Source organism: Balaenoptera musculus, chromosome 8 (genome assembly GCF_009873245.2).
Source record: "Balaenoptera musculus isolate JJ_BM4_2016_0621 chromosome 8, mBalMus1.pri.v3, whole genome shotgun sequence".
Classification (NCBI taxonomy): Eukaryota; Metazoa; Chordata; class Mammalia; order Artiodactyla; family Balaenopteridae; genus Balaenoptera; species Balaenoptera musculus.
In genome coordinates, this window is record NC_045792.1 from 83,049,482 (window position 1) to 83,061,717 (window position 12,236).

Sequence of the window (12,236 nt, forward strand, 5' to 3'; positions counted from 1 at the left end):
GAATTTTCTGAAAAAAATGTTTTTAAGTATTTTTCAGTCCCCAGTTGGTTGAATCCGTAGACACAGATACAAAGGGCTGACTGTAAACTGACCTGAAATGTTCACAATAAACTGATAAATTGCAAAGGGAGAGAAGATTGAAAAACAATGTGTATGATGTGACTCCATTTTCATAAAACATACATTTCTACATTTGCATATGGAAGTGTCAGGTCTAATATACAACAAGATGCTGACATGGTTATCTCTGGGTGATAGGACTTGGGGTAATTTTCATTTTATGTCACTAGTATAATTGTTCAAAAGGGAGAAAAAATCTTTGCCATAGAGTACATTTTGTTTGATTATCCTTTGGCTTATCGGTAACCACCTGAATGTTTTTCAAGTACCCTTTGCAGAGAAGGGCACCGGTAGTTATTCTTGCAGCATCCTGTGCAGGCAACATGGAAACATCACATCTTCCAAGACTCACTAAGGACTGCAGGTAGCAGAACACACCTGTCTAATCCTACCAGCAAACCTGAAAAGAAAAGTTCTGTGGGTGGAGGTGGCTTCACACCAGCCCAGTCTTCCCAGCCCACCATCATTAGAGCCAGGGAAGCCTTAGAGGTCCCTCCCAGTTGGGGAAACTGGGAGCAGAGTAGAGCACCTTCAGAACCTTCCTGCCTACAGGGCTTAGTTACATGCTGTGGGCAAAGAAGAGAGATCTTTTTCTAACTTCCTACTAACAGGGTGTCAAATTTCATACATTCAGAATAAGAAATTCAATGCCCCAGGGCAGGCCAAGGATACCTAATGTTCTAATCCTTCCAAAGGCTAAAAGGACTTTCTTTGTTTCTTTATTTTTCTTCCTTCCATCTTTCCTTCCTTCCTTCATTCCTTCCTTCCTTCCTTCTTTCCTTCCTTCCTCCCTCCCCCGCCCCCTCTCCTTTTCCTCCCGATCACTCATAGAGTGCCCTCTCTCTCTCTCTTTCCTTCTTTCTTTCTTTGTTTCCTTCCTTATCTAACATTTGGCAGGTAGGCCTTCGTTTTAAATAATTCCTAGTTTATAGCAAATCTATCCCTGTACTTTCCCGGCCAATCCTCAATTTGCAGTAAACCTCAAATCCATTTTTTTTCTGCCACTACCGCTGCTGTTGCTAAAATCCTCCAGATAAAGCTGGTGAAAATTATACACCAGGCTGATGGACTCTACAGCAATCGTATATAATCTGATCCCAGCTGGCTGTGCTTAAGACACAGGATTTCCTTTCCTCATTCCTACTTATGTCCTCATCCTTTTCCCTAATGTGAGTTCGATCTTAACCTTTTCCATCCTTTTCATTCCGCAGCACCTCACACTCCATGGAGACCCTGACTCCTAACATGTGAGGTCCAACAACTGCCCTTCCTCCTCCTCCAAATGTCTCCAGCCTCCTGGTTTCCTGTTATCACACCCCCACCCCACCCCCGCCCAGCAATAGCAGCTCCCTTCAAAGCTCTTGGTCTCAGCCCACCCTAGGACTTCCCTAGCACAGAGGTTCTGTAAATGAGGGTCCAGGGGATCATGTGGAGTCCACGAGGCACTCCACGTGATCCATGAATCTTTTGAAATTAATGCAAAATTTGGTCTTTTTGTCAGTTTCTAAGTGAGAGTCTCTAGATTTCATCTAATTTCCAAAGGGCCCTGCCAATCTAAGACTTTGCTTCATCAATTACCTGCTCTTTCCTGCATTTTTAGGCTCTCTGTTTTTCGACTGGTATCCTCTTCATCTACACACAACCTAGGTGTACCATGAAATATAATTACCAGATGTATTAGTCTGCTCTGGCTGCCATGGCAGACTACCACAGGCTTGGTGCCTTCAATAACAGAAATTAATTTTCTCATGGTTCTGGATACAGGAAGGTCCAGGATCAGAGGGCCAGGATGGTTGGTTTTCGGTGAGAACTCTCTTCTTGGCTTGCAGATCTCCACTTTCTCACTATACCCTAGTATGGCCTTTCCAGGGCGGGTGCATGCAGGGGTGGGGGTGGAGGAGGTCTCTTCTTATTATGATGCCACCAATCCTATTGAATTAGGGCCCTACCCTTAAAACCTTATTTAATCTTAATGACCTCCTAAAGACCCTATCTTCAAATATAGTCACATTGGAAGTTAGGACTTCAACATATGAATTTCAGGGATGTTGAGGAGGTGGCACACAGTTCAGTCCATAGCACCAAGGATAAAATAATTTGATTTAAGATGTCAAAGTTGTGATCTTTGTTACACTGGCAAGAGTTTCCTAACTCATCTTCCTGCCTTTTAAAATACCCTTCACGCTGTAGCCAATCATACCTTTCAAAATCACGATGTTAGGAGAAACTTCTTCAGTCTGATGTGTTCTGCTATGTGGAGAAGCAGCCACTAGGTAGCACTCCGGGCCTCTCACTATCTACTGCAGCCCAAGGAGCCCCACATCAGTGGTCCAGTACCTTCCTCTCCCCTGCTTCTTGGGAATGAGCTGCCCACATAGAGTATCCTTTTTTCTCTGATCCTGTGTGCCCAGAGTCTTATAGGAACTCCCTAGTATTTTAGCATTTCCTTTTGATTCCTTCTGGAGGTTTCCATCTCTCTACCATTATTACCCACTCTTCCTGCATGTTGTCTACTTTTTCAACTAGAGCCTTTAACATATTAGTCATAGTTATTTTAAATGCCCTGCATCATATCTAAACCCTGTTCTCATCCTTGCTTTGCCTCTTCAGACTGTGTTTGTTCTTCCCTTTTGTCATGTCTTGTAATTTTTTCGCTGAAAGGCAGACATGACCTATTAGGTAATAATAACTAAGGTAAATAAACATTTAGTGAACTTTTATGTAAATCTGGCCAGCAGTTGAGTTGTGTTTCATGTTTGCTGTAACTGTAGGTGCCAAGGGCCTCAAATTTCTCTAGGGTCCTTGTTTTTATCTCCTCTGTTGTCTTTGGGTTTCCCTAAGAACTCCTTCTTAAATAGAGTCTGAGTCTTACAGTTCTTTCAGCTACAATCCACTTATTATACAGGAGCCCTGTTAATATGGTGGTAAAGAGTAGGGGAAGGGAAGTGTTGTATAAATTTATGATTAAATTTCAGTCTTCTTGTGGGTTTGCATCCCTTTACAAATGTTTCTTTGCTACCCCTTCTCCCTTAGTTGTTACAAGAAAGCTAGAGGGGGCTGGAGACAGGAAACTGCTCTTCTCCCAGGTGAGATAAGGCTCTGAAAAGTGTTTTTCACTAGAGAGTAGTCCTGTGTAATGGAGAATATTCTGGGCATATTTCAAAATGGTTACTTTCCTTGTTTACCTGCCAGAGACATAAGGTGATTTTTTTCTTGGCACTTACCATGAGAACCTGGTGGGATTCTTGGAGGTAAAAACCATAAAACGTCTGACCCCCTGCTCTCAAGACTACAGCCCCCAGGGGAGTCCCCGCTCCCTTTAGTCCATACACAGCCTCAGCAATTCATCAAGGTTTTGGTTCCAGCAGCTTCTCCTCCAGGTCAGCTGATCTTGACCCTTGATTCTCTGCATTTACTTGTCTCTCCAGATTTCATGGTGGTGGTTTGCCCTGCAACCTCAGTTTTCTGGTGGGTCCAAGAAAAGTCCCTGCTTTTCAGCTTTTTTCTCGTTGTGAGGTCAGGAGTGACAACCTCTAAGCTCTTCTCTTGTTGGAGCTGAAACTGGGAGTCCCAAGGCAGGCTAGTTTTTGATTGCCTGAAGTTAGTCTTTTGACTGGCTAGTTTTGCTTTGACAGTGAAATCCAACAGTCGGTAGTAACAGGCCCATCCATTCCAAGAACAATACTTTATATTACTTGAATCCATTTAAATTTATTGACACATTTTATAGGCCAGAAGATGTTCTATCTTGGCAAATTTTGTGCACTTGAGAATAATGTGTATTCTGCTGTCACTGTGTAGAATTTTCTAAAATGTCAATCAGCTCAAGCATAGTTAGTGCTATTCAAGTCTACTATTTGCTGATTTTCTGCCTGCTTGTTCCATCAGTTATTAAGGGACCATTTAAAAAAATCTCTGACTCTGTGTATTTGTCTATTTTTCTTTGCAATGCTTTTTTTGCTTCATTTATTTTGCAGCTCTGCCATTAGGTGTATCAACATTTAGGACTGTTGTGCTCTCTTGATTAATTGACCCTTATGTGGTTATGAAATGACTTTCTTTTTCTTGGCAATATTCTTTGTTCTGAAATGTACTTTGTCTGATACAAATATAGTCATTCCAACTTTCCTTTGATTAATGTCAGCATGTTATTTTTTGCCATCCTTTTACTATTTAGCTCATTTGTGTCTTTATATTTAAGGTACATTTTCTGTAGGCAGCATATAGCTGTATATTGCTTTTTTACAAAACTTGACAATCTCTGCCTTTTAAACTGGGGTGTTTATATGATTACCTTTAATGTGATCATTAACATGGTTAGGTTTGAGTCTATCATCTCGCTATTTGTTTTCTATTTGTCTCATCTGTTCTGGGTTCCCCTGTTTCTCTTTTGTCTGCCTGCTTTGGGATTAATTGAATACTTTTTTTTTTTTTTTAAACATCTTTATTGAAGTATAATTGCCTTACAATGGTGTGTTAGCTTCTGCTTTATAACAAAGTGAATCAGTTATACATATACAATATGTTCCCATTTCTCTTCCCTCATGCATCTCCCTCCCTCCCACCCTCCCCATAATTGAATACTTTTTATGATTCCATTCTGTGACCATTGTTGGCTCATTAACTCTAACTCTTTGCTTTGATATTTTTGTGTTGCTTTCGGGTTTAGGGTTTAAATCACACTTTTTCACACTACTAATGGAAGTTAAAGAGTTGATTGCTAAAGAGTCACAGGACCCAAAATAACAATGTTTACAAACCTACAGGAAAAGGATACAATATACAACATTAAAGTAAAGACATGTATCAAAACTAAGGCTATCTCACAGTCCTGGGTCTGGAAAAGTCAGAAGGAATCTCCTGCTGTCCCCCTTTCCGTAAAAGCCATAGCCAAATGCACTTAATCTTTTGGGTCAGGAGCCATTGTTGTGTATACAGAACACCTCAAAACTAAGGAGCCCCAAAGGGCACGCTGCCTGGTCCTATAAGCATATTCTTGCTACATAACAGCAGAGTCCTCCAGGAATCTCAAAAAACAATGCTGACAACTGGTAAAAATCCACCCCTCCCACCCACACCCCCTGCCCAGATTCCTCAGACCCTTGGTTTCAAGACAACACAATGAATGGGTATGTTTCATGGTTTCATTAGGAGTCAGTGCTATGCAGAAATTTTAGCAAAACCACTCAGCCTAGCCTGCTGGAATTAACCCTTACCACACAATCTTTAATATATCCCAGTTTGTCGTCAAGTGATATTACACCCTTCATATATAATATAAGAACCTTAAAACAGCAGTCTTCCATTTCTGTCCCCATGGCCTTTATACTATTGTTAGTATGCATTTTACTTATGCATATGTTATAAACCCCACAATACATTGTTATTCATTTTGTTTGAGCAGTCAATTATATTTTCTAAGGTTTTAAATAGAAAGAAAATATTATATAAGAAAAGTATCTTATATATTCATCCTTTCAGTTACCATTTCTAGTGACTTTCATTTTTACGTTAGGGCCAAATTCTATCTGGTAATGTTTTCCTTCTGCCTTTTTTGTTTCTCTAGTCCTCCTTTACAGCTTTCTTTTGCATTAAGTGAATGTTTTCTAGTGTAACATTTTCATTCCTTTAATGATTTTTTTCCACTATTCATTTTTTAGTTTTTTCTTTAGTCCTTGCCCTAGGGCTTACATTATACATTTTAATTCATCAGGATCTACTTTAGATATACTAACTAAAGATATAAAGGTATGCTATGTTACGGCTGAGTAGAGGCTCTACCTTATGAGTAGGGGTGCATGGAAGAAGTGACCCAACTTTTCATCTGCACTTGCCTGGATTTAGCTTCCATAATGTATAGTTAGGAGAGATGAGAAATGCTGATGGCCTGTTCCTCCTGAAACATACCATACCCTTCAACTGGGAGCTGTGGGAGAGCCTGTGTTCTTGGCTGTGCCTACCTGGAGTGGAGTTTCTGCCATACTGAGCTGGAAGAGGAGCGAGAGGGGGTGGTTCATGGTTCACATGCTACAGACTCTCCCTGTTTTTACCTTGATCCTTACCACATACTTTTGAGTTTAAGTTTAAAAGTTTAAGATGACTTTTTTTCTCTGGCTGCTTTTAAGATTTTCTCTTCATCACTGGTTTTAAACAACTTGATTATGATGTGCCTCGATGGAGTTTTCTTCATGCTTCTTGTGCTTGGGGTTTGTTGAGCTTCTTGGATCTGCAGGTTATAGTTTTCATCAAGTTTGAAAACTTTTGGCCATTATTTCTTCCAATTTTTTTTTCTGTTTCCCCTTCACAGTCTCAAATTACTCATATCATAGGCCACTTAAAGTTGCCCCAAATATCACCGATTCTCTTTTTATTTTTTTAATTTTTTAAAATTAATTAATTTATTTTTTGGCTGAGTTGGGTCTTCGTTGCTGCGCACCGGCTTTCTCTAGTTGTGGCGAGTGGAGGTTACTCTTTGTTGTGGTGTGTGGGCTTCTCATTGTGGTGGCTTCTTTTGTTGCGGAGCACCAGGCTTTAGGCACGCGGGCTTCAGTAGTTGTGGCACGTGGGTTCTAGAGCGCAGCCTCAGTAGTTGCGGCGCACAGGCTTAGTTGCTCCGCAGCATGTGGGATCTTCCCAGAGGGCTCAAACCTGTGTCCTCTGCATTGGCAGGCAGATTCTTAACCACTGCACCACCAGGGAAGTCCACTTCTTTTTATTTCTTAAATTCATTTTTCTCTGTATGTTTCCTTTAGGATAGTTTCTATTGCTATGCCTTCAAGTTCATTAATATTTTCTAATGCCATTGTGATACTGTGATTTATTTTATGAAATATATATTTGGCCTTTGTCTCCTTCTTGACACAGAGCTAAATGATAAGAATGATAAAGGTGTCCTTTGTTATTCATAACAAGCCCCTTTCAACTACCTCTGAGTTTATGTTAATAAAGTGACCTTTGGAAAGCACCTAAGGATGAGGGCTGATTGCCAGGGCAACTAACCATGCGATTATAGGATTGGAACTTTCAGCCTATCCTCCAACTTCTAGCCTCCAAGGAGGAGAGAGGGGCTGGAGCTTGAATTAATCACTCATGGCCAATGATTTAATCAAGCATGCCTATGTAGTGAAGCCTCCATAAGTCCCAAAAGGACAGGGTTTGGTGAGCTTCTGCGTTGGTAAAGAGGTGGAGGTCCTGGGAGAATGGCAAGCCCAGGGAAAGCATGGAAACTCCAAGTCCCTTCCCACATACCTTGCTCTATGCGTCTCTTCCATCTGGCTGTCCCTGAGCTACATCCTTTTATAATCCAGTAAATAAAATGTTCTCCTGAGTTCTGTGAACTGCTCAACCTATAGATGGTCAGTCAGAAGCACAGGAAACAACCTGGACTTGTAATTGTCATCTGAAGTTGGGGGTGAGACAGTCTTGTGGGACCGAACCCTTAATCTGTGGGATCTGACACAATCTCCAGGTAGATATGTCAGAATTGAGCTAAATTGTAGGACTCAGGTGGTGCTGCAGAATTGCTTGGTGGTGTGGGGAAAATCTCAGACACATTTGGTGGTCAGAAGTGTCAAAAGTGAAATACTGTAGTGGTATTCAGAGAATATTGTATGTGATGTAAACGAAAAAAATAGTTTTTCTTTATATCCATGCAGTGTATTTTTCATCTCAGGTAACATTTTTTAATCTCTGGACTTTCAATTTGAGGCTTTTTTGTGTCTTCCTTGTCCCCTCTGAACCTTTTAGATATACTGAATACAGTTATAACTGTTTCAATCTTCTTCTCTGTTCATTCTAACATCTTGATGCCAACATCTTGGATCTCTGTGCACCGATGTCGAACCAAAATACGGAGACAGAGTTTTGGAGGAAGACAAAGAATAGCTTTATTCTTTGCCAGGCAAAGAGGGAACACAGTAGGCTAGCACCTCAAGAACTGTGGCCCCCTCCCTGGGGAATAGGGAGAGGTCTTATAGTCAGGGCTCATGGTCAGGAGTATGTGATCAAGGCAGTAACAGTCTTGGCATTCTTCTTTCTTCTGCAAAGCTTCAACACAACACTGGGTCTGGTCGCCTCCAAGGGTGGGGTTGCTGACAATATTAAGGTGTGTGCAGCGTCTCAGGTGGTTGATGAGCTTCTCTGGTCCCTTTAATCTTGCCTCAGGTGGTTTCTGGCTGCTCCTCCCTTGGTTAGCAATTGTTCCAAATGCCCTTTGGAACTCAGGAGAGGTCATGGAGGCTGGAGTCTTGCTTACAAGAAATGGGGAACAAAAGGCATCTATGCCTGGGAGCCCCACAGGGCCCCACTTGGTTTCAATCTGTGTCAGTTCTGGGCCAGTTTTTATTGACTGATTATTCTCTTCATTATGGGTCATGCTTTCATGTCTTGTTGTATCTGATTGGATGCTAGTAATTGTGAGTTTTACCTTGTTGGGTGCTGGATAGTTTTTGCATTCCCGTAAGTTTTTCTTGAACTTTTTTCCTGGGATGAAGTTCAGTTACTTGGAAATGGTTTGATTGTTTTCAAGTCTTGCTTTTGTGCTCGTTAGACATTTTCTGGAGTAGTGCTCAGTTTAGGGCTAATTATTCCCCATCACTGAGGCAGGACCCTACTGAGTACACACTTTACCCAGTGCCCCATGAACTAAATTTCCAGTCTGGCTGCTGGGAACAGGCGTTGTTCCTGGTACTCAGTGTTCCTTCTAACCCCCCTTTCCGATGGTTCATTCCTCAGGCTCGTGGATGCACTGATCAGCACTCTACTGAATACTCAAGGGGACCCTCTGCTGAACTTTGGGGTTCTCTCTTTGTGCAGCTATGTGTTCTCTGGTTCTCTCTCCTAAGAAATGTGGCTGATTTGGTCCCTGGACCCTCACCTTTCTCTTTTCAACTCAGGGAATCTGCCAGGCTTCATCTTAGTTTCCCCTCTCTGAACCATGCCCTGGAAAATACGTGAAGGCAAGTAAACTGGGGTAATTGTAGAACTCCCCTTACTTATTTCCAATGTCCTTCATTGCTGGTGTCCAGCACATTGAAAATTGTTGTTTCATATATTTTGTCTGTTTTTTTGTTGTTGTTTGTTTATTTGTTTCAAATGGAAAGGTAAATCCAACCCCTTCCTTCACCCACCTTGACCAGAAGCAGAAATTGGTAGTTATTATTATTCTACTATTTATTCAAAATATCTGTTGGGCACCTACTTGCATGAGGCACTGCACTTGGTGCTGGGTATACAGTGATGAATCAACAATAATGGTCCCTGGCCTCAAGGCGAATCTGTCTTATGGGGATCAACTTGTGTGGAAAGGCAATAAATGTGTTGGTCCCTGGACTTATGCACATAAACACAAATCATATGTGGTCCTTCCTTTCAATGAATTCAGAATTAAGGGAGACGGAGAAAGATTTGTTAATCCAAAGCAAACTGTGAAAGGTGTTATGTGTGAGATACAAAGCTCCGGGCATATTTAGGGAGAAGTAATAAGTTCTGACTGGAGGTATAAGGGAAAACCTCATGGGGAAGGTGACATTTGAGTTGAGCCTTGAAGACTGTGTGCAATTTTGAATGGAGAAGTAGAAAAAGGTAGAATGCTCAAGGTGCTTTTAAACCTGAAAGCAGTTAATCATGATTGCTCCTAGCAGACACAGTCACTGGCTTGCTCTTCCTTGCTAACAGAACACTAATCACGTGCTTCAGAGGAAGCTACATATCTTCCAGCTCCAGGAAGTGAATCTTGATCTGCCTAAATCAGCACTGGAAATTCCATTTCCCTTGCCTGGATCAGGCATAGGCCTGTGACACAATTCTGGCCAGTGAGATGTGAAGGAATGTCTGCTGGGAGAATTTTCTTCTTAATAAAGAGAGGAAACACTCCTTTTTTTCCCCATGCTTCTGAGAGAAAAAACACAAAACACAAAACCTGGTTTCTTGATGATGTCATCAACCCACTTGGAAAAAAAAAAAAGCGCCACTTGAATTAACCACTCTGAAATTGATCGAACATGAGACTTGTTCCCTGAGAGGACAAAGTTTTCTTATTGTTTTAGTAACTTCTGGTTGGATATTGTTGTCTTTGATGATGTTACTTGCAGCCAGAACTGTAGATCAACATATCCCAACCGACCAGCCCACCTTTTTGAAATTTGCTTTTCTTTTCCACTGGTACCAACTGCTGCTAAATGTCACTCCTCTTGCCTCTGGTTCCTTTGCCTCATCAAGAATAAAGATTACAAATGACAATATACTTAGCCATACATGCACATAGGAAGAAATAAAAGGCAATTTTTAAAATGAAAGAAAGCAATTACACAGTGAAATACCTTGACTATTTAATATTGTCACTTATTCCTGATCCTTTGGTTGAGAGGACTTGTTTAACTCTCATAGGACAGTAGAGGAATGAAAATATAAAAGAATAGAATGTAAGCAAGCCCAGGGGAAATGATATAAACTTCCACATTCACAGCAGTGCTGGAATTCTCTGGTAATTCCCATGGGAGCCAAGACTACCTCTGGAACAATCTAACTGTTGGAAACCACTAGTGTCTGGCAGGAAACCAACTAGAACAGGGTCAAAGGATGTGCCATTCTCATTCCTGAGAGTCTGCATCAATCCGGGGGCCCAGGCCTGCCGCTAGCAACATTGCAAATAAGCAAAGACTGTCTCCAAACTCCACTCACTTTCTCATTCCCTTCCTTATCCTCCTCCTCTTTTTCTAGCTTTGATCTTCTTCTCTCTGTGCCTCCTCCCACTCCTCCCCCTCACCCCCCCACTCGACAAATCACATCCTGCTTGCCAGATGAGCACAGAAGGTACTAAGCCACCTGCCTCGGGGCCCTTGCATTTCAATCGGGAGCTCTTACACACCCAAAGAAATGCTTCATATTGCTTGAAATCCAAGCCTCTGGACAGGCAGTGGGGGACAAGCCACTCAAGCATAGCACTTCCTGTCTCATGCAAAGGCAGTGCGGGTGGGGTGAGGCACCAAGGAATACATCCAGGTCTCGCTGCCAACCAGTGGGGATGTACAGGATCACAAGGACTTTACCTCAAACTCTAATGCTCTCTGCCCATTCACACAGAACTTATCCTCCTCTCATATATTCAAACTCCTGCTGTCTGGCTTATCCCTCTCACCTTCTGTCTCAGTTTAGATGTCCCTTCCTCCAGGAAGCCTTCCCAGATCGATCCCCTCTGACATAACCCATGACACTGAATGCCTACCTCCCCAATAACTTGTCATGCTGATTTGCCATCTGTGGCTACTCAGTAAACCAGTGCCCAGCGTAGCTCTGACATTTAGCAGGTGCTCAGTATATTGAATGAATGAATTAGTGAGTCAATGAATGAATGGATATTTGTTCACATACACTATAGTTCTCCAAAAACCATGACTGTCATGTTCCCCAGTGTACCCTCAACACCCAGTCCAGTGCTTAGGCCATGGAAAGCACACAATCATTATTCACTAATTGACTGAAAGAAGTCTTCAAAAGACGGGTACTTGGACCTATACTGCTGTTGATAGTGTCCTGATATCCTTATTGCAAGAGCAAGAAGCACAGCCCAGTGACCTTTTCTAGATGATCAGGGATGGGGGATGGAGCAAGATAAAGGAAAAGCTCTGGGAGTTCAGCTGCCCAGGGCTATAGGGGTGGGCTCCTCTTCAACCACAATTTTAGATTACTAGAGGTTCATAACCTGGGGCACACGGTGGGGCTTCAGAAGATCCGTGCATCCTCTGACACTTTAATCAAACATCCAAGCCTGTAGCTGTATGTACATTTTTCTGTAAGAGGGTCCATGGCTTTCAGTGAGCTTCAAAAGGCTGTAACACACAAAGAATCATTGCTCTACCTGAACTGTCCAATATGACAGCCACTGGCCACATGTGGCTATTTAAGTTTAAATCTAAGTTAAATTTTCAATGCCTCAGTTACACTAGCTACCTGTCAAGTGTGCTCAGTAGCCACTCCCTATTGGACAGCCCAGATATAGAACGTTTTCATCCCTGCATAAAGTTCTACAGGGCGTCTCTATAGCGGTAGCATTACTCCGGATTCAACGTACAGACAAGATTTGTTTAAGACATGTAGTCCTTTTTTACAGTGAGCTG

At 42.0% G+C, this 12,236-nt stretch overlaps 1 pseudogene; it reads right to left on the reverse strand.

The window, feature by feature from the left end:
• The window catches only part of LOC118899560, a 42,712-nt pseudogene that overhangs the window by 29,694 nt on the left and 782 nt on the right, over positions 1 to 12,236 (reverse strand).